Consider the following 19850-nt stretch of genomic DNA (forward strand, 5'->3'; position numbering starts at 1 on the left):
AAAGTTGCTTCACTGTTTCTCTTCCACCGTTGAGTTTTTCCACAGACATCAGGCACAAAGCATGCGCACACAAACACACGATCTGATGGAAGCCTTCTTCCTCTCGTCTGGCTTGTCCTTATCTCTGAGGGGATCACGTTTCTTATGAACCATCAGCTGTAAAACAAGTGTTTCAGAGGTTCCTACACGCGTCGACTGTAACTGTACAGTCTGCACACACAGAGATGTTTGTATTGCTATCCTTGTGGGGACATTTCTAACATAACTAATATCCGCCAGGCCTCTCACCCTGGCTAGACTTAAACAGGACCCTGAACCAAACTGACACCCCATTATAACGACCCGGTTATTTCTATGTTTTCATTCTTAAATTGTGGCGTGGACTTTCCAAGAATTAGTCCCCGCAAGGATCTTTGTCTCTGTGAGGACACTCATAGCCATGATGCTTTCCTCAGCCTCTCACCCTCAACCTAACCACCCAAAGCAAACGGCTCACCTGAACGTTTTACCCCTCAAAAAACCTCATGAGGACTTGCTACAATGTCCTCACAAGAACATGCGTGCATGCACACACACACGCACGATCGTAGTCACACGGGTTTGATGTGTGTGTGATATCAACTCGCACACATCCTGCTCCCGTAGAGACACAAAAGCAGTGAAGCCTGACTTGTGTTGTTTTGGAGTTTCCACTGAAACAGGAAGTGTTGACATTACAGGTGGAGACACATCAGGTGACGCCTGGATGGACGGGCTTCTGTCACACTGCACACCTGCGTTAACGAACAGATCTACTCACAGAGAGGGGGCGCTAAACCCTTCCACCCTGTTTAGTGCTAGTGCAATGCTTTGCAGGACCTTCACTTACATATTGACAAGTTTATCCCAATATTTGTGTCACTCTGTCGCACTCTGCTGTTGCTGGATGCTGTGCTGTGTCTGCAGGTGGACACTGACCAGCCGTCCATGCATGATGCTGGTTTACAGAAGGGATTTACGTAACACTTACAGAGGCGTGTCGCCGGCCCCTCTAATCTTCTAAACTAAGTTTGTCTTGTGTTATCACCCAGAGCTGCTGCCAAGATCAATACAAGGCGACAGACAAGGGACGAAGTTTAGCATCGTAACGTAGGGACTTTTTCAAACTTTAAAAGGGGATACAGTGGGTCATTCTCAGGAGGATCTTCAGGTCCTGCTCCGGAATGTCCCTGGGCTGCTGAATGAAACGTCATTGTTCATTCTGCAGTCACACATCAAGCGCTTGGGCGACGGCTGTTTGCTCAGCGTCTCCTTAACTTGAGGATTACCTCGCAGCCGTCCCATGCAAAGGAGGGATAAATCCACAAGGCGATCCGCCACGGAGAGAGGCGGGAGTTTGTCAAAGGGGAAGAGTCCGGCCAGCTTGTTGTTGCAGTGGCCTGTGTGAAGCGAGGCTTCATGCCACAAGCAAACAAGGAAACAATGAGCAGTTAGTGAGGTCCTCAGGTGGGACTAGCCACATTTGCATATGAGAACAAACACACACACACACACACACACATGTGGTGACACTGGGCTTCATTGTGAAGCGTCTGCTCTTCAACTGTGAGCTGTCACTTCGCTGGAGCGGCGACTCCGCTGCTCCTTCAGTTACGTAATGAACCGATCAGATGAAAGTTGTGACGTACTTCTTTCAACTGCCTCTCCAGCTTCCCTCATTTGATTCAGCTGCTCTTTATCAGCTTTGTTTTTGTCTGGCCTATCGCTGAGGGGATCACGTTTCTTCTGAACCATCAGGTGTTTCAGAGGTTCCTACACACTTTAACTGTAACTGTACAGTCACACACAGAGATGTTTGTATTGCTATCCTTGTGGGGACATTGTGAGGCTTCTAACATGACTCATATCCTCCGGCCTCTTACCCTGGCTAAGACTCAAACAAGACCCTGAACTAAACTGAAACCCAATAATAATAACCCGATTATTACCCGAATTCGTCCACAAAAAAATAATTTTTATCTCGCAGCAAAAACACTCTAAAAGTTTCAGCCAATATTTGATTTTTTGTAATATTTATTTTGATATTTGATGTTTATGATGCAGCAAGGAGCAGGTAGCTACGTGTTCTACATGAATGTCTGGTTGCGGGAGTCTACCATCCTTGGTGGGGACGGAGCGAAATCGGGACAAAAACAGCGCTGAAACACGACAGTGAAGCCAACAGTCTCACTAGAAGCCAAGAGCCTGTCACATGAAAAGCGTCAGCGAGCTGCTTGGCGGAGGTCTCACTCGCTGCTTCAGCTTGTGTTCGACCAGTAGGCTGGTAAACACATTCCCACTGGGATGGAACGGACCACAAACAAAGCACCTTCAGATTCAGGTGTGTGCACAAGCACGTTTGCTGGCTGAGATGCAGAGCAAACTGGCTCCAACCGATGTTTTGTGTTTCCACTGGATTTCCGAAGCTGTGGACTGTTTTGATTAGATCCTCTGAGTAAATATGATTAACGTCTCAACTGAAATTATTACATTCATCCCGCGCCTTTCCTAAACCACAGTGTCAACATGGAGCTAATGTAACTCTTTTTCCGTGTTTCAGCTTGTGATGTCACATGTCAATATTTTACCAGCGCCATGTTTAATTCTGTACCTGCCATTCTTTATATTTTACAGTCACTTTTTTTTTTTAAACAGACACCTGCCCATTTCAAACATGGCGTGTCTGGCCTCAGCCTTATAGTCAAATCCAGCGGAGGAATGTGCGTGAATGACTCAGGATGTGAGGAGAAAACGTCTGCCTCGATCAGCTGCCTAGCTGAACAGATGAGCGCTGGTGCTGCCCCGGGCCGTACCTGACCGGCTGGCTGGCAGCCCACTCGTACTCACCTGTTCCCATGCATAACTTAAAAAAACATGGGAAATGTTTTACGCAAACTCCTTCTAGCACCTATCAAGCTGACAAACAAAGTGTTCCCAGAACATGATGCGCTTGGATGGTGAGAAAAAGACATGTTTTCTAGCTTTACTGCTGGATAACTTTTAAGCTTGTTTTGCGCTGCCCCCATTGTGGTACTTTCTGGTTACACCAAAGTCAAGACTTAAATCTGGGGTTGTCGCCATGAGGGCAGCTCAACTCTGGAACTCAACGTGCACCTTCACCTTCAAAAAAACACTTGTCGGAGAACTTGTCGTTCTACACTTGAAATGGCATAATACACTCTATTCTTGCCATGTTCCGAAAGCGCTTTGTGACAAGAAAACCCTTCAGAAAGTGTTAACCACCACCAAGCATTGAGGTATCATTGTTCTACATTTATTTTACCTGTTTAATTTGATACATTTTGTGGTTAAATTCAAATGAGCCTAGCAAGTTACATTGGTCCATCTCTCGAGCCAACAACCTCAGCACTAACCGAGAGTAAGTATGGCAGGAATATGTTCAGCTGGTTTATGTGGCGATGCAGAAATCATTGAAAATTTGGAAATCACAAATTTTATGTAGCGACACCTACTAAATAGACACCACAAAAAAAAAAACATCGCTCGCAAGCTGTTTGGTCAGATTGACTCCATTGCATGAACAGCTCCAGATTCCTCTCCGAAGGCAGGGGTCAGTCACCAGGTGAGGTGAGTAAACAACTACTCATCCATCTTCCCTGTAACATCTGATGCTGAGCAACACATCCTCACTGCCATGGTGTAACATTCCAACGTTGGCAAAGTGGACTTTTGCTATACTGACGCAGAAGGCAGCCTTCAGTGTTGCATGTTTACATGCTAGGTTTTCAATTGAAGCACCTGCACCACCGTGGCATATCTTGGCGCGTCAGGTAAGAAAGGGGTGGTTGGGTTTAGTGTGTTTAATGTGGCAAAGCAATTGCCACATTGTGACAATTGCTTTTTAAAACTCGTGCATTTCAGTCACAGTGACTCTCTGGCTGACTCCCCCGTGCCTTGCCCACCATGCGCAAGCCTCCTCATGCGATACACACCCCTCACCTGGAAGGCTACGCAGAAAAGAAAACACTTTTTGCTCCATTGAAAGGCCGATGCATCAACATGCAACACTGAAGGCTGCCTTCAGGGTCAGTATAGGACGCAAAAGTCCCAACATCAATACATGATGCCATGAGGGTGAGGACGGGTTGCACTGGGACTAAACATCCATACCACCACCGGCATGTGCCACGATGAGACAGTGGCATTGGATCATTGGCTCATAACCACCTGATGAAATGATGTCCTTGGTTTCTGAGCCCACCAGAAGGCACCTCTTGCTCTAAAATCTCCCCTAAGTTCTGGATCATCTGGAACAGCCACATGGTGGATAATCATAATCATCATAATCTGAGACTTCACATTCTCTCTCGCAAGGCGTCAAAAAGTTTGTAAAAGAACTTCCTCTTTTTCCTTCCGTGTTGTCGCCCAAAAGTCACACAGGAGGGGAATCATGGGACTCCAATGAAACACCAGTGAGTCATGCAATAAGAGACACCGACTTCAGTGTCAATATTGGATGCATATCTATTATCCCCACTTGCAAATACTTGCAAGTAAAAAACCAAAACATTTACGTGCAAACATACTAACTAGCCTGTGCTAATGTTAGAGTAATAACAATGATTATATATATATATATATATATATATATATATATATATATATATATATATATATATGTATATATATATATATATATATATATGAGGAGTGAGGTTTAAAGAGTGAGGTTCACGTAGCAGCTGAGACAAACCTTCAGAATGAGATGAAACGGTCTCCACTCATCTTAAGCCTGCTTCCTTCCTCCCCCCCCGTCCCATCCATCTTCTCCCCCCTTGTCCTCCACGTCCATGAGAAGTCAGAAGGATTTTGATGTAGCCCCAGACAAAGGACAATTTGGGCGATTTCCTGCGCACCAGTGTCATCTGATTTTGTCCTGAGGCTGGGCTGTTCAGGAGCCTTTTGTCTGCCCGGCCTCAGCCCTGGAAGTCAGACTTCCCTCTTTCTCTTCTTCTCTTTTCATGTGGTCTGTGTGAAAGAGACGCGTCCTCTGCTTTTGTGGCGTGATTTAATGATTTATCCGATGGATCCAGTGACGGAGGGTTTGACGCGCAGTGTTAACTGTGTATTCGATACTGGCAGCCGGGTCTTTCACAGGGATCCTCTCTCCAGTGCAGCAGAGACATCAGCTTTGTGCGAAGACAATCGCTTTTGTTGGGACGGACAATGGCCGAGCGCTCAGAAACATATTCAGGTTCCTGTGAAGATTCGGCGACGCAAAGTAACATCAGAAGCTCAATCACTTTTGCTTCCGGATTTGTGCGAAACGCCACTCACTCTGAAACGTTAGGAAGTCAGTCACCTCCGTGTCAAGTCCAAGGGTGGAATTAGGATGACGGGGGTGACGAGTCAGGAGCTAATGTGGATCGACAAGGACGGTGGAAGTGATGATGATGATGAAGAAATGTCAGTAGATCTGCCATGACTTGCCTCGACAAGCTTCCGAGCGAAGGGAGCAAAATACACGCGCTTTAGAGAAGTGGATTTCAGAAGTAACATGAATGTTTTTGGATTTTTTTTTTTTTGTAGTATGATCAGGTTTTTTGCGGGTTATGACGTCACATTGTGTATTGTGGCAGCGAGAATTGGTGTAGTGAAAATATATTTGCATCAGATGCCGATTTTTCTGGAATCATTTAATTGAAATGAACGTGTTGAAGTGCAAATGGAAAGCGGCAGCACGTCTGTGGCCTCTCGCAGCCTCCAGCAAAGACAGAGCAGGCAGCTTTGATCGCCACACAAGCCAGTCCTGTTTCAAGATTAGCTCCTCAGCTGTAACACAAAACCCGCGTGCGCCTGTGTGTGTGTTTCAGAAGTGGATCCTGTTACAGACGTGGGTGAAAAGTTATGATCAAACCCGCTGATAAAACACAAGAGGTGACATTTGATGGGAAGCAGACAGAAAACTGTCGATCAGGGAGTGTCAAACCAAGAAACTAAGAACCAGTGAGTGGTTTTTTTTATGTTTGGTTGTTGTTGTTTGAGTGTGAATAGAAGTGCCTATAGCTGCACTTCATTCTCGCAACTTACACTTGCAGACTTCTCGCAAAAAATAATCAAGAAAATATAAATAAACCAAATTTTCTTGGCAAAAAATAAATATATAATAAATTACCTATCGTTCCCTAAGATTTCTTCCCTTTGCTTCTGACTTTATTTACCTGACAAAATCCACAATGCAGCGCAGGAGACTTTAAAAATGGAGTTCAATTTGAAGCCAACCAACCAAAGCGAGAGTAATGCCATTCCTCTAACTGACACTAGAGGGCAGTATTTATCACATCTCTAAAAACATTTTATTAGAGTCACTTTAAAATAAAAGAAATACAAGCGGATCTGCGTTATATTCACTATATATATATATATATATATATATATATATATATATATATATATATATATATATATATGCAATGTAAACAAGACAATGTGAAAACATAATTTGTATTATAATATGTCACCATCACAGAAGGTTGCTAAAGAAGATTAGCTTGGTAGCTTCAGCTAACCATCTCACTGGAGAAACACAGTGTATCAAGAATTCGCTTTAAATCCGGACGTTGCTATTGCATGAGTGCCTTTCAAGTTTGTTCATAATTTCACCCACTTCCAATAGACATCGTGATAAAGTCTGTTGCTGCGGGATCCCAATAAGAACCAGTCATTTCTATAGCCATTTTACTCATCCAAAATGTCATAGTTGCCACTTCATTCTGTGGTTGTGTGTCAGTGGAAAAACTAGCCCCTGAGACAACTCACACTTCCTGTTTATTTTGAAGACCCTTTTGAACAAATTCCTCAGATTCTTCGCAACAAACTCCAAAATGAGCCTCTAAAAATACACATAAACAAAATGCACATACAGGAAGTAGAATTCACCGCTAGCCAGTTAGCAAAAGTAAGTGCTCTAGTTGGTGTCTTTATTGATGTCTTTTAAAGAAAGGTGTTTTCCCACCTCACAATATTATGCACTATGTATATATATATATATATATATATATATATATATATATACAGTGGTACCTCGGTTCTCGACCACAATCCGTTACAGACGGCCGTTCAAGAAGCGATTTGTTCGAAATCTGAATCAATTTTTCCTATTACAATGAATGGAAAAAGAAATAATGCGTTTTGTAGGAGTGAATGTAGAGTGTCTGCTGCAGGTGCGCTGTTCCTCTATGTGTGTGGCCGCTGCATGTGGGAGGGGTTGCCGAGTGAGTGACGTCTCTCCAGAAGTGAAGAGGTGCCCGGTGCGTGTCCAGCTCTGAATGTGCGCTTCTGTGCAGTTTGGCTGTGACAAAGTCATAAACCAAGTAACTTAGCTCTGTCCCAGACTCGCCTCATCCCTGTCCCAGCTCCAGCCCACAACAGGACATCAAACCCTGGAGTGAGCGCTCCAGCCTCAGAGGTGTGGAGAGCGAGCACCTCCCCTGTGACACTCTACCACGGTCCAGTGTGGAGACAGGAAAGGTTTTACACCTCAATATGAAGAAAAAAACAGTCAGTAAATGTAGCTAACGGGACACGTCTGCATGCAGAGGCTGCGTTATACACAATAACAAAGCGCGTCGTGGGTCAGCTGATCCGTCCGCGCACATTATGTTTTTTCCGGCTATATATATATATATATATATATATATATATATATATATATATAGTTGTTGTACTCTCATCATGGCATCTCATGTTTATTTTACAGCATGAAGTAAAATAAATGCTCTCATTGTATCATTTTTTGACTAATGGTTGACTCACATTTTCCTTTTCCTATCAGTCAATTATGTCAGTGTGTCTTTGTTTATCCACGCAAACACTGATGCGTATTTCTTGGGACAGTAATTTGGTCATTTGATGTCATTAAGTCAAGACAGTCAGATGAAAAATAAGTCTGAAAAAGTCAGGCACAGCGAGGGAGGGGGTGGTTCTGCAATAACTCATCGGGACACTTGAAAGCTCTGACTAAAACAACATGACAAGGAGATGGATATCGAAGATGCAAGACAAACAAAATGGCCGCTGATCTTATCCAAGTGTTTATGCTGTTTGATGTGGGCAGCCGAGCGGGGTTGCTAACCACTGTGTGTTTTTCTCAGTGAAGCGCGAGCAGCGGTTGGCCATGTTAGCCAGTTGGGGCGAGGGGAAGACGGAGGTGCCACTCCAGCGACAACATCTAAATAGAACATCTCCACAAGTAAATGAGCGTCAGTTTGGGGCGCCTTTGAAGCCGCTTTGGTCGCCAGAGCCAGAGCTTCCGCTCGACTCGTCACAACCAGTTTGCGCTTGTTTTCTCCAGGGAGCCGGCAATACGTGCTTGGATCCATGCATGGATGTGAAGAGTTCAGAGAACACTAAACACACGCGCAGTGTAGCTTGGTCCTATTGGAATGTCTGACTCTCTCAGTCCTGTGTAGGTTTTCTGTTTTTTTCTGTTTTATATTCGAGTGAGTCACCAAGTGTGCAGATCCAACACACAACTGTTTCCACAACACATCAATGTTGAGGCATTGTGGAGGACTGGTGATCAAGAAGAAAAAGTGCACCCCTTTGCAAACAATATTATTTTTCGTTGGTGTTCCATTTCTTTCTTTTTTCTTTTTTTTAACAGCCAATCGATAATTCTAAAATGTCCTACTTGATCGGATCAATACACTGGCTACACCTGGGCGGAACTGACAAGAGAGAAGAAGAACGTCCCGGAATTCGAACAAATCGGAGTACGAACAAAAAGGGATGAGGCGAGTCTGGGACAGAGTGTGACTTGGTTTATGACTTTGTCACAGCCAAACTGCACAGAAGCGCACATTCAGAGCTGGACACGCACCGGGCACCTCTTCACTTCTGGAGAGACGTCACTCACTCAGCAACCCCTCCCACATGCAGCGGCCACACACATAGAGGAACAGCGCACCTGCAGCAGACACTCTACATTCACTCCTACAAAAGCCTATTTTAAGGCTTGGAACGCATTATTTCTTTTTCCATTCATTGTAATGGGAAAAATCGATTCAGATTTCGAACAAATCGCTTCTCGAACGGCCGTCTGGAACGGATTGTGGTCAAGAACCGAGGTACCACTGTAAATGGAAAAGAAGTGTTAAGGTATTTAAAACTAGGGCTGTCGATAGTTCATCTCAATTAATGAAGTTAACTCACGGTTAATGTAAAACTTAATCATCTTTGAATCTGTTCTGAATTAAATTAAAGGAAAAAAAATATTATCAACTCCAGAGGGGCCAATATTGCTTCCTCTCTCAGGATATAACAGATACTGTCAGGAACATTCTTTAGAATAACATCAAAGGCAATGAAAAGCATTTATCACGAGTGAATTCAGCTTTAGTCCGATTAATGAAGATTAAAAATGTTAATCTATTGACAGCCCTATTTAAACTGCATGGACTTGTGCTATCAATGACTTTCCTTATTCCTGCTGCAAGGATGATTTCTGAACTCTAAAACGGTCAAATCTACATCGACATAGAATACAAACAGGTTTTGCAACCCACCCAGTGAGGGACTTCACCCATGCCAAAATGGTCACCAGGAATGCGTGTGGACCTTGGGCTTGTTTCAGGTCGGCGCATCAAGCAGGTCTATTGCAACACGATTTGGGTGCCATCATTCCACCATCCTGAGAATTGTCACCTGGTACCATCAAACAGGAGACACCAGGGACCACCTCAATATGTTCAGCACTTCATTCGGGTATGTTGCTGTGCACCAGAACTGCCAGAGCTGTTCTGGATTGCAGGTACTTTGTCTATGCCCATACTCAGTTATAGCCCTGGTGTTTGCTCTGTGAACTTTCTAAACTATTTTCACTGAAGTGCAAATAGGGGTTGCTTCACATTACATTTATGGAGTTCACATTTTCAACATCATTCATTACAACACAAGAGGAACAAGACTGTTGTGACAAAGAAATTAACATTATAATATATAACATTATAATTCTAGTAACACAGCCCAGTGACAGGTCGGATCACAACCTTCAGGGCAAGCAGTGAAGGTGGCTCAGTCATTGTACAGAGATGAAGACTATTGTTGGTCTTAGATGAAACTGAATTTCCATTTCCAACCTTTTTTCTCTTGGAAATAACTCTTTAACATGTGGTGGCTTCATTTTATCATCTGTCTCATCGTGGATTTTGACAACAAAATGATACAGCATGTATGACAATTATTATTGTTTAACTGAATAGCTGATTTATTTGATGCTCAGACAGAACTGGGTGAGAATAGGACTGCACTCCTCCTTCCTTCTGTCAGTCAAAGGTTTGCCATGGATGGAACAAACAGTTGAACATACAGAATACATAGTATACATCATTTTAAAATGAAAAGATTAAAATTGTAGCTGCACTAATGTTTTTAAGTACATAACATCAGATAAAATATAACATTTTCTGTGTTATATAAAATGAAATTAAAATATTCATATATTATATAAATATAAAATGATGAATATTTTCATCATTTTTACTGGTGAAAATATTTGGAAATTATGCTAATTTTACTGTTTTACTTTTCAACTAAATTCAGGATCGAGAACTTGTCAGGTGACTTGAGCAATTTAACCTTAACCCTAACCCTTGATGAAAAGAGTAGATGGTCCCCTATGGTACAGAGAAGGTGGCTGTGTTTAGTAGATGATTCTGGTTTCAGGGACCTTAGAGTCTGACTTTCATGGATGAAGATGTGAACTTAGCTCTGACATTAGAAGCTGTCGAAAATACAGAATCCAACTCATGTCAAAAGCTGAAAACTAGATCTACGCAGACAGTAACAGGCTTGGAAAGGACTACAGGAGAAAGAAGACTGGCTGAATTGTAAAACAAGATCTTTCCTTGCAGGATCAAAGGTAGAAGGAACAGAGGAAGACAACCAGGATGTCGTCCATAAATTGAGATAAGACTCTCTTCCCACAACAGGGAACAAGTTGGTGGTGATATGCCTTGTTGGTTTTATCAGAATGTTTTTATTGAGACAAGTCTCACAAATAATGATTTTTTAAAAAACAAAAAAAACAACAACAGGGTTTGAATTTATTCTTCACTTCAGTAAATGTTGTTTCATCCCTAACAGCATGAAAAACGTGTTCATAAAGTGATCTCAGGACCAGTCTGTCTAACTGTAATAACAAAGCTGAATTACTGTCAAGTTAGTGATGTTATAAGCATGAAACCACCTTCATGAGAACAAACCTTCATATCAAACCAAAGCTCCAATTCAAAGTTCTAACCCGGGCTGAGGCAATTACATGTTCATTGAGGGTTTCCTCCTTGTAGGGATTGAGCAGGAGATAATGAATGAAGGCCTGTGGCCCACGTCCCCACTGGTGCTGCCACTCTCCCAGTCGAGGAAGTGAACAAGACCTTAGAATGAGCCGCATCGGCTCTGCTGGGTCTCCACTCAGCCTTGTCTAAGTCAGCCATCAAGCCCAGACTATTATGGCGACCTGTGGGGGGCAGTTAGTGGTCAGGTCCAACTAGTCTCTGTAGTCCCTCGGCCATTCAGACAACGCAAAAAGAACATGTTTTTTCTCCATTTTCAGTGACTAAACATCAAAAAAGGATAGAGATTTCTCTAATCTGAAATAAAGACATGAGTTGAGTGTGAAACACACAGCTGACTTCAGTCAATGAATGAAGGTATGAAGGCCACACATGTGTCGCTGAGCTTCCATCGGGGCTTCCCCACCACCTCCCACCTCCACGGTTGAGGTGAGCGGTGGAGACAGGACGACGTGGGAAAATGTCTTTGCATATGTCTTATCATATCCCAGGGAAAAAAGAGCCAGTGTGTTTGGTGAAATGCCTCATGAATCAGAGCTGCTCGTATCTCCAACAAGAATAAATGATTGAGTTCCTGTCGGTGCAGTGTTTGGGTTATAATTTCCTTCTGCTCTGGCCATCTCTCTCTCTCAGCGGCTTAACAGAGATGGTGTGAATAGACCTCGCCATCGGAGGCTAGAAAGACTGGCCACTTCATAGATGTTTTGAACAACACATTTGGTTAGTTGACATTTTGCACCTTAACTTTAGATCTAACTTAAAGTGTGGCACTCAGAAACAGTTTGGAAACCAAGCGATATGTAAAAAAAAAAAAAAAGAAAGAAAAAAAAACCTAGATTTCCACTGTAAACAAATCTAAAACAATTTCCTCTGTTCCACAAAAACGAAAAAATAAAATAAAATAAACATGATCCTGATCACGGTTTATAGAACTCACAGGATTTTGCTTAATTGAAAACAAACTGACTGAAACATGTCTATTGCGCATCTATATATTCCTGCTATTCTATTAATGCAGCACTCATTGTCTGTTTTTGCTGTCATGTCAAACCTGGAATAATGAAAGCCTTAAAAAAAAGTGCCTTTTATCCTCTGAACATCTTCCCTGTCCCGAAGTCTATAATTGAACAAGCCGTTAAATAAGAGGAGCATTTACAAGCGGGATGGTTTCACTGTGATTCTCACATCAATGGCCTCAAACTGGCTGCGGACAAAGGGAATTCCTTCGCGTTTACACGCCACTATTTCAGGGGTGGTTCATATTTAAATGAAGTTGGGGCCTTGAAATGTGGATTGATGGCCTCCACTCAAGACCACCTCAAACAAGGCTGTGAAATGTAAACATTATTTGTTATTTAACCACAAAATAAAGTTCCTCACTTCATGTGTTTTCTGCCAGTTAGAAAAAAGCAACATTGCTTGTGAGTCAGAGGTTACTAGTTTGAATCCAAGTGAGGTCACCAGCGGTCCTCATGGATGGTTCTCATGGAGTCACTTTACCTTTACTCCCATGAAACTCATGTATCCTGGTTGTTTCAAAAAAGAACATCTTTGATTCAAAGGAGACACAGCAGATGTCTGAGCCACTCATGTAAGGTCAAGGAAAAGAGGGTTGGAAAAGTAGCTTTATTTGAAGTACCTAGTCAAATAGCATGTTTTAAAGCATAAACAGAAGTCATAGAAATATCCATTACTGGGTCCAATCTGACCCCACAGCACCCGTCCTTGTACACCGTCTCATAACAGGAACTCAACTGTCACCTGCTTCCTGTTCATTCGGGACGGTCTTGACATTTAAACATCAGCAAAACCATCACTAAAATTCATGAATAAATGAAGCTATATGAGTATAACACAGCTATGGAACTGGATGCACCAATTCTCCTCCTGCTGTCATGACTTCATGTTTGAGAGCAGCTGGTAGCTAGAAGCAAAACTTCTAACAAAGTGGATCCCAGACCATTTATCGAAGGCGGCAGAGGTACTGAACAGCTGGGGCAGAAACAAGTGACTCAGGAAGTTGGAGTCTTCCGCTGCCTCACCTCTGCCCGGCGGCCCTCACAGCAGGGGCTACAATACCTGCTCAGCCCCTTTCCTGGGTCCCTCCTACCATAAAATCACAATCATCTTGAAAGGCATGAAATGACTGCAGGACTGAGAGGAGCCGGCTCAGGTTACCCAGAGGAATGTCCACTATATATTTGGGGAGTCAAGTGAACAATGAGGGGTAAATCCAAGGCTGAGACCTGGGCTGGGGCGCTGTCAGGTGACCCCATGGGGGCTACACAGTGGGGTAACAGCAGGGGAAGCTATTACCTGGACAACACCTTTTCCTGTGGGCCCTAACGTTAGCGCTCATCCGTGCCCTGTCTCGTACGCTACTGCGCTGGCAAGGATGCTCGAGGAAGCACAACCAGCAGGATATTTACAAGACTGTTGGTCAAGATGGGAATCCAGGGAAGTGTTTTCTGGAGGCTACATGTCCACAAATTTGTTTTATGAGAAGCAAGAATGGGCAGTTGAGTTATGTTTTTATCAAACTGCATTGTTCACCTGCACGTCTCTTTCTTAGTCACAAGATTCCCAGTCGTTTTCAGCTGACATTCCCGAGCAAGTGTGATGGTAATATTGATCCCCCCCAACTAGTCACCAAGACCATTCTATTTTGAATTTCTGGATAATTTCACCCATTTTTCTTTTCTGTTTTATGCGCCACTTGATTTACAGTGTTTTGACTGGGAGGAGCGGCCAGTGGGCCTCACAGCAGGGGCAACAATACCAGCCCACCTCCTCCCACCATAAAGTCACAATCATCATTTATGGATGGCCTACAGCCCAATCGACTGTCTGATGTCTGAACTAAATACTCTGTGAAATCGTCGCAGGACAATGGGCAGGAGATGGCAGGTAAACGATGGCACCATTCTACCCTCGCTGCCAAAGTGTGCTGCACCAACACGACCAGTCTGGAGCCCCGGGGCTTTTAGGACATGACAGGGAGGCCCTCGCGCTTTATTCCACAGGCTGCATCTCACTGAAACACGACTTTCAAGTGAAGAATCACATTAAACTGTGTGGAGAGAGATTCCACATTCGACAAATTGTCAGAAAGTATTTATTTATTTACTAGTCCAAGTCACATTTTTGGAGGTCTGACTCGAAATAACTCACTGTACAGTAGGTAGACTTGATGGACACAACTGATGCCAGTTGGGAATAAATGGCTTCAGGGTAACCACTTTATCAACTTTAGCAACATTAGCTTGCATATGATGCTTTCGTTTTTTCCTATTGTGCTTGAATTTGGACAAACATGTAGCTCAAAAAGTCCAAAAGAAAATAACAAAAATATTATTAGTGCTGTTTATATATTAATTTGTATGGTGCCATTTGTTGTAGAAAAAAAAAGTCAATATTAACTAAATATGACTAGAGAAAAATATATTCAATGCTTGTAAGTATCAATACCAGAAAGAACTTTCATGTGGAGAAGATGTCAATAAATTAAATAATAAATTAAATAAACTGATTAAAAAAAATCCAAATCTAGAATCAATTTTGGAGCCTATTCACGATTTTATTCATGCTGTTAATGGTGTGCATGTTCATATGCATGTGCATATGAATTTAAATTTTAAAAAAAACTATGTTGTTTAAATAATTTTTGAAGTAAAGCAATCAATATTTGCTTTCTCATAAACTATATCAACCCTTTTTTTTTTATTTTAAATCAAGAATTGTGCTTGAAAAATTACTTTAATTGTTGCCAGTCATGACATAAATTGAAACCAAACATGTTTTTGTTGCATGCCCTACATAATAATCATAAAATGCCACGTGTATTAAGCAGCACAAGTTTTGCATTTATGATGGTTTACTATGTGGTGTGGCAACCTTTGTCTCAACCATCAGTTCACTTGAATATTACTGTATTCCCCCATTTGTTCAGGCAGTTGCTTGACAGAGATTTATCATTCCACTCTGAACGTGAATGTTGTTGGTGGAAAACAGAGGTCTTGCTTGGGTGTTCTGACGCCCTGACCTTGACTGGATGGGGAGATTCCTGCCAGGGTATTTACATTTTTGCTGCATTTCTGATCATATTCATATCAGCAGAGCTCCCAGGTGCGTGTGGAGACCTGCTTCCCCTGGACGGTGTTCACATGGGTCAGTGCGTGAACCCTCCCCTCGGCAGCACAATCCATCGCTCACCTGTCGCCCCGGTGGACTCCTGTGGGGGGAGAGGACTCACACCGCGGAATCCCTGTTGCCATTTAAGCTCCATTACTACCTGCTGCTGCCCCATTCTCGCTGCCCTCTATTGCCTGGGGTTCATATTGGATAAGAGCCGTAAAGCCCCACGTTTCATGGGGCAGGGCTGAGTGTAATTGGAGGGAGGCAGGCACCTCATTCTTGCCTCTGCAGGGGGCTACAATCACAGGCTAGCCCTAGCCTTTGGGCTGGCCCACCAGGCGCTAAAGAGGGTCTAAAGAGCACACCACAGGGGACAATATCAAACACCCCCGTAGTCCCGGGATAACAGCAAATAACACTGCAGGAGTAGGAACACACACACTGGCAGAGACGGACTGTCACAACTTGTTTATGACAGTCAAGGAGCCATTGTGTTGAGTGAAATGTGGAAGTACAGGAAAGTTGAACTGGGTCCTCTTTGAATTTGGATTATTGTTGGGTCATGACTGCGCAGAATGTCGGTTATTTCAGACACTTAGTCAAAAATATCCATTGATAACTACAGTTTGCAATATTCTGTTGTCTGTCGTACAAAATGCATAAATAATCCTTGTGTTTGCTTCCATTTTTTCAGAAAACACAATTTGGAAAATGTATTATTATTATTATTATTATTATTATTATTATTATTATTATTATTATAACAATACATAATAATAGATAGTTTCAGTTAATAACCTTTTTATTTTAAAAAAGAGAACTACTAACATTAATTAATAAGAAAGTGTTTGCTAACATTAAAACCTTTGTCTTTACTATGAACAAAAAAAAATGACACAAAAACACACTGAAAACTCCAAATCTACATACATATCAATAAAAGCATAGACATGGCATAAATAAACAATAATTCTGGTTTTCTTCTTGATTTTCTGATTAACCATTTTAATCCGTCTCATGAAAACATTTCTTAATAAACGCATTAATTTACACTTAAAATACTATAAATATGTTTTGCCATGACAACAACTCAATTGAAGAATATTAATGACAATTCAAAAGATGTTTTCATTGTGTCACTTTATCAAGATTATTGAAACATATTTTTCATTTGAAAAAACTGATCGAATACTTAAATTTTTTGTGACCTAAAGCATAAAAGATTGAATACACTCTGTTATTCTCACTTCGCAAGTTTTCTTTTTAATTAAAAAAAGGTATATGAAAAGCGCACCATTAAATAAAAAAAAAATCGAATTATATTAAGATGCAAACTTATTTTTTCGAACTGTTTTTCTCATTAAAAATAATGATAATATAATTCAACTCATTCTTCCCTCAAAAAAAGTTCTGCATTACATCAGCATTCCTTTAGTAAAAAAAGCCTGAAGTTATTGTCATGACAACACTAAATCTAAATCCATAACAAACCCTTAAAATAACAGTCGACTCGTGCCAGAATATTTCCCAGGTCAGGATCCCAACAGTAAATCAGTCTAAAAACTCACATTTGATCTCACAGTCACACATCAAACCCGCCTCACAGGACGCACGTCAGCTATCTCACGACAGGCACCGCAGCTGTTTACACAACCAGGTCAGCTTGTCATCAGCGAGGAGCAGGCCGGTGAATCAAAAGCAGCCGCTGCATGAATCTTTCACGCGAGGATCAACGTGCGAGAGGAAGAAGCAAAGACGCAGCGCGCAGTAATGTCACTGTTTGCTCTGCAAAGCTTCTGTGGGAGGACTTGTGTGGGTTTGTCCGTGTGTGACAGGAAGGTTTTGGAGTGTGCGGATCGGTCGTGAGGATGGATGTTGATACTGCATGAAGCTGCCGAAAGTGAACTCCGGGGGACACGTGGGTCAAACTGTGTTAACAGGGGCAGTTTGATGACAGTCTGCTCACCAGGTGTCAGCTCTCTCAGGTTGAGTCGAGGACACGCAGGATGATTGCAACATCAGAGGTTCACAGTCAGAGGTCACCTGGGTGTCGAGAGTCCAGAGCGAAATTGTCTCACTATTTCTTTCATTTTACTGACCTTTGAGTGGACGGTTACCTGTCCATCGTAGGGATACAGGTGCCACGACTGCATACAAATACTCATGTGGGACTGTGGGATGAAATCAGAGCACAGGGACATCTAAAATCCACACCTCCAGAGTCTGCAGGAACAAATCCACAGCTATATGGAGCCATAAGAATGTTTGAAAATATACCCATCGCTTTTAGGTGGGTATCCATAGGTGTATTTTTCTATTTAATAGAAACTGAAATGGGGAGTCAAGGTGTTTATCCAGGGGTCTCAATAAGAAAAGAACTTTTTCATTGACACAAACTCAACAAAAACCTTCCACCATTCCAGTGATGAGTAGCCAACTACTGCTGAGAACAACAAATGAGAAATAAGATGACTCTCTGAACATCGCAACACATCTGGGAAGGTGTACTAAAGCGAATGAGTTTCTGGAGAACTTGAGCAACATCAGACACAAAAATTAAACCAGCCTCAACGGAGCCAAAAACAATGGCAAACTCTGCCTCACACGCAATGACAACTGAACCCTGGTGACCTGGATTAAGTTCTGAGTGCAGCATGGGTCAATGTTACTACAGTAGGACCCACCCGTAAAAGAGATGAATCGAATTCTGTTTCCCTGATTTTTTTAATCCTCAGCAACAGAACCGCACTCCCATGGCGTAATATACTGATGTTGGGAATGGGGACTTTTGCGTCCTATACTGACGCCAAAGGCAGCCTTCAGCGTCGGTATAGAACGTAAAAAGAATGGGTTGCAACAAGTGACATTTCTGGCCATCTGATGATGTCATATACCATAGCTTGTGTCCACATGCCTGATGTTGCTCAAACTCTGTTTTAAAGAGAACATTCCAAGTGTAAAAGGTCAGTTAAAAGTGCGCTACATTTACGACATACTTATAGGATAGGAGTCTAATAGCATCAATCTCCAGGAGTTGCAGCTGAGCATTCTGCGGTGCAACTGCCAAACACACCAATAAGACACAGGTGACAAAACTACACAGTAGATCGCTAAAATACACCTGACTCACTTATTCTTCTTGTCCCGAAACACTTGCAGAAATGAGATGCCCGCAAAACAAGACGGAAGCACAATTGAATCTGTGATAGTTGCCTGTTCAAAGGCATGTAAAGAATAAAAGATGGCAGCGGCGATGAAAGGGCAAGTTCTCAAGAAACAATTATGCTTTCTAGAATCAACACCCCAGGCTTGTGCAGGCCTGTGAGCCAAAGGTAACAAGAAAGGTTGCCATCCCCGAGAATAAAATCTGGCCGAGCCAACACCCGCCTCCCGTGGTGAGCGATGGAATTCCATCCTGACGTCGCCCCGTACCAAGTTCCCGGTGCGTCCGGGCTTCTTGATCACGTCTGAGTGTGACACTAATGACGGCGTTTACTTCAAATGAGTCGAGTTAACACCTCTCAGGAATGTAGCCAGAGGGAGTCGGTTCGCTGTCGTACCCACATGGAAGAGAGCTCACCACAACAAATCAGCGTCTCACATAAATCATCATCGTATTTGGTCTAGTGAATGGTGAATCAAGTTTTCCCAAGTTCTGAGTCTTTGAATATCTGCACTAGTATTACGGTTAAAAAATGATACTATCAGAGGAACTACATTGTAGCAATGCTAACTAACCGCTATCTGCTTATGTGACAGTGAAATACCAACAAATATTTAGACAAATGATAGAAGGTTATCTGTACGGATCTGTCTTTATGAGCTCAATGCGGGATGCTAGAAAAGACCAGAATACATAACACGAAGAAAGGTTCACAACAAATCAACAATTTGGCGACACTTGTTGCGCTACTTGTGCCCAAGTGGCAACAAAACCGGCATCCTTTTCTTGCTCAAGTTGGACCCCCCCGACTCTTGAGGTGCATGAGGTCCTTCCATGAGTCGTGAATTGTGGTGGTGGCACCCTTCACCATTTCTGCAGATAGATTTTCCCTCTCTGCACGTCGCCATAAAACCCAGACTCTGATTGGTCAGACTTGTTGCTAGAGTTCAGATCTTTCCAACCTGAGCGTTTGACACAAGAGATGTGACCTGAATGAAGCCCTCAGCTCAATGCAAGAGCTGAAACTCAAACAAAACGTGATTCAGGACATGTGAATAAGATGTGGATGCCGCTGTTAGGTTAAAACTGATGTGCGGTTTCATTGAAGTGGTTGCTCGAATCCTTTTGGAGGAGTGTGCCATCTAGTGAGCGCTGAAAATAAGGACACTGTTTCATGAAGCTTCATCAGCCAAACACTATGAAAAACATTGTTTGACTGG

Source organism: Synchiropus splendidus, chromosome 13 (genome assembly GCF_027744825.2).
Source record: "Synchiropus splendidus isolate RoL2022-P1 chromosome 13, RoL_Sspl_1.0, whole genome shotgun sequence".
NCBI lineage: Eukaryota > Metazoa > Chordata > Actinopteri > Syngnathiformes > Callionymidae > Synchiropus > Synchiropus splendidus.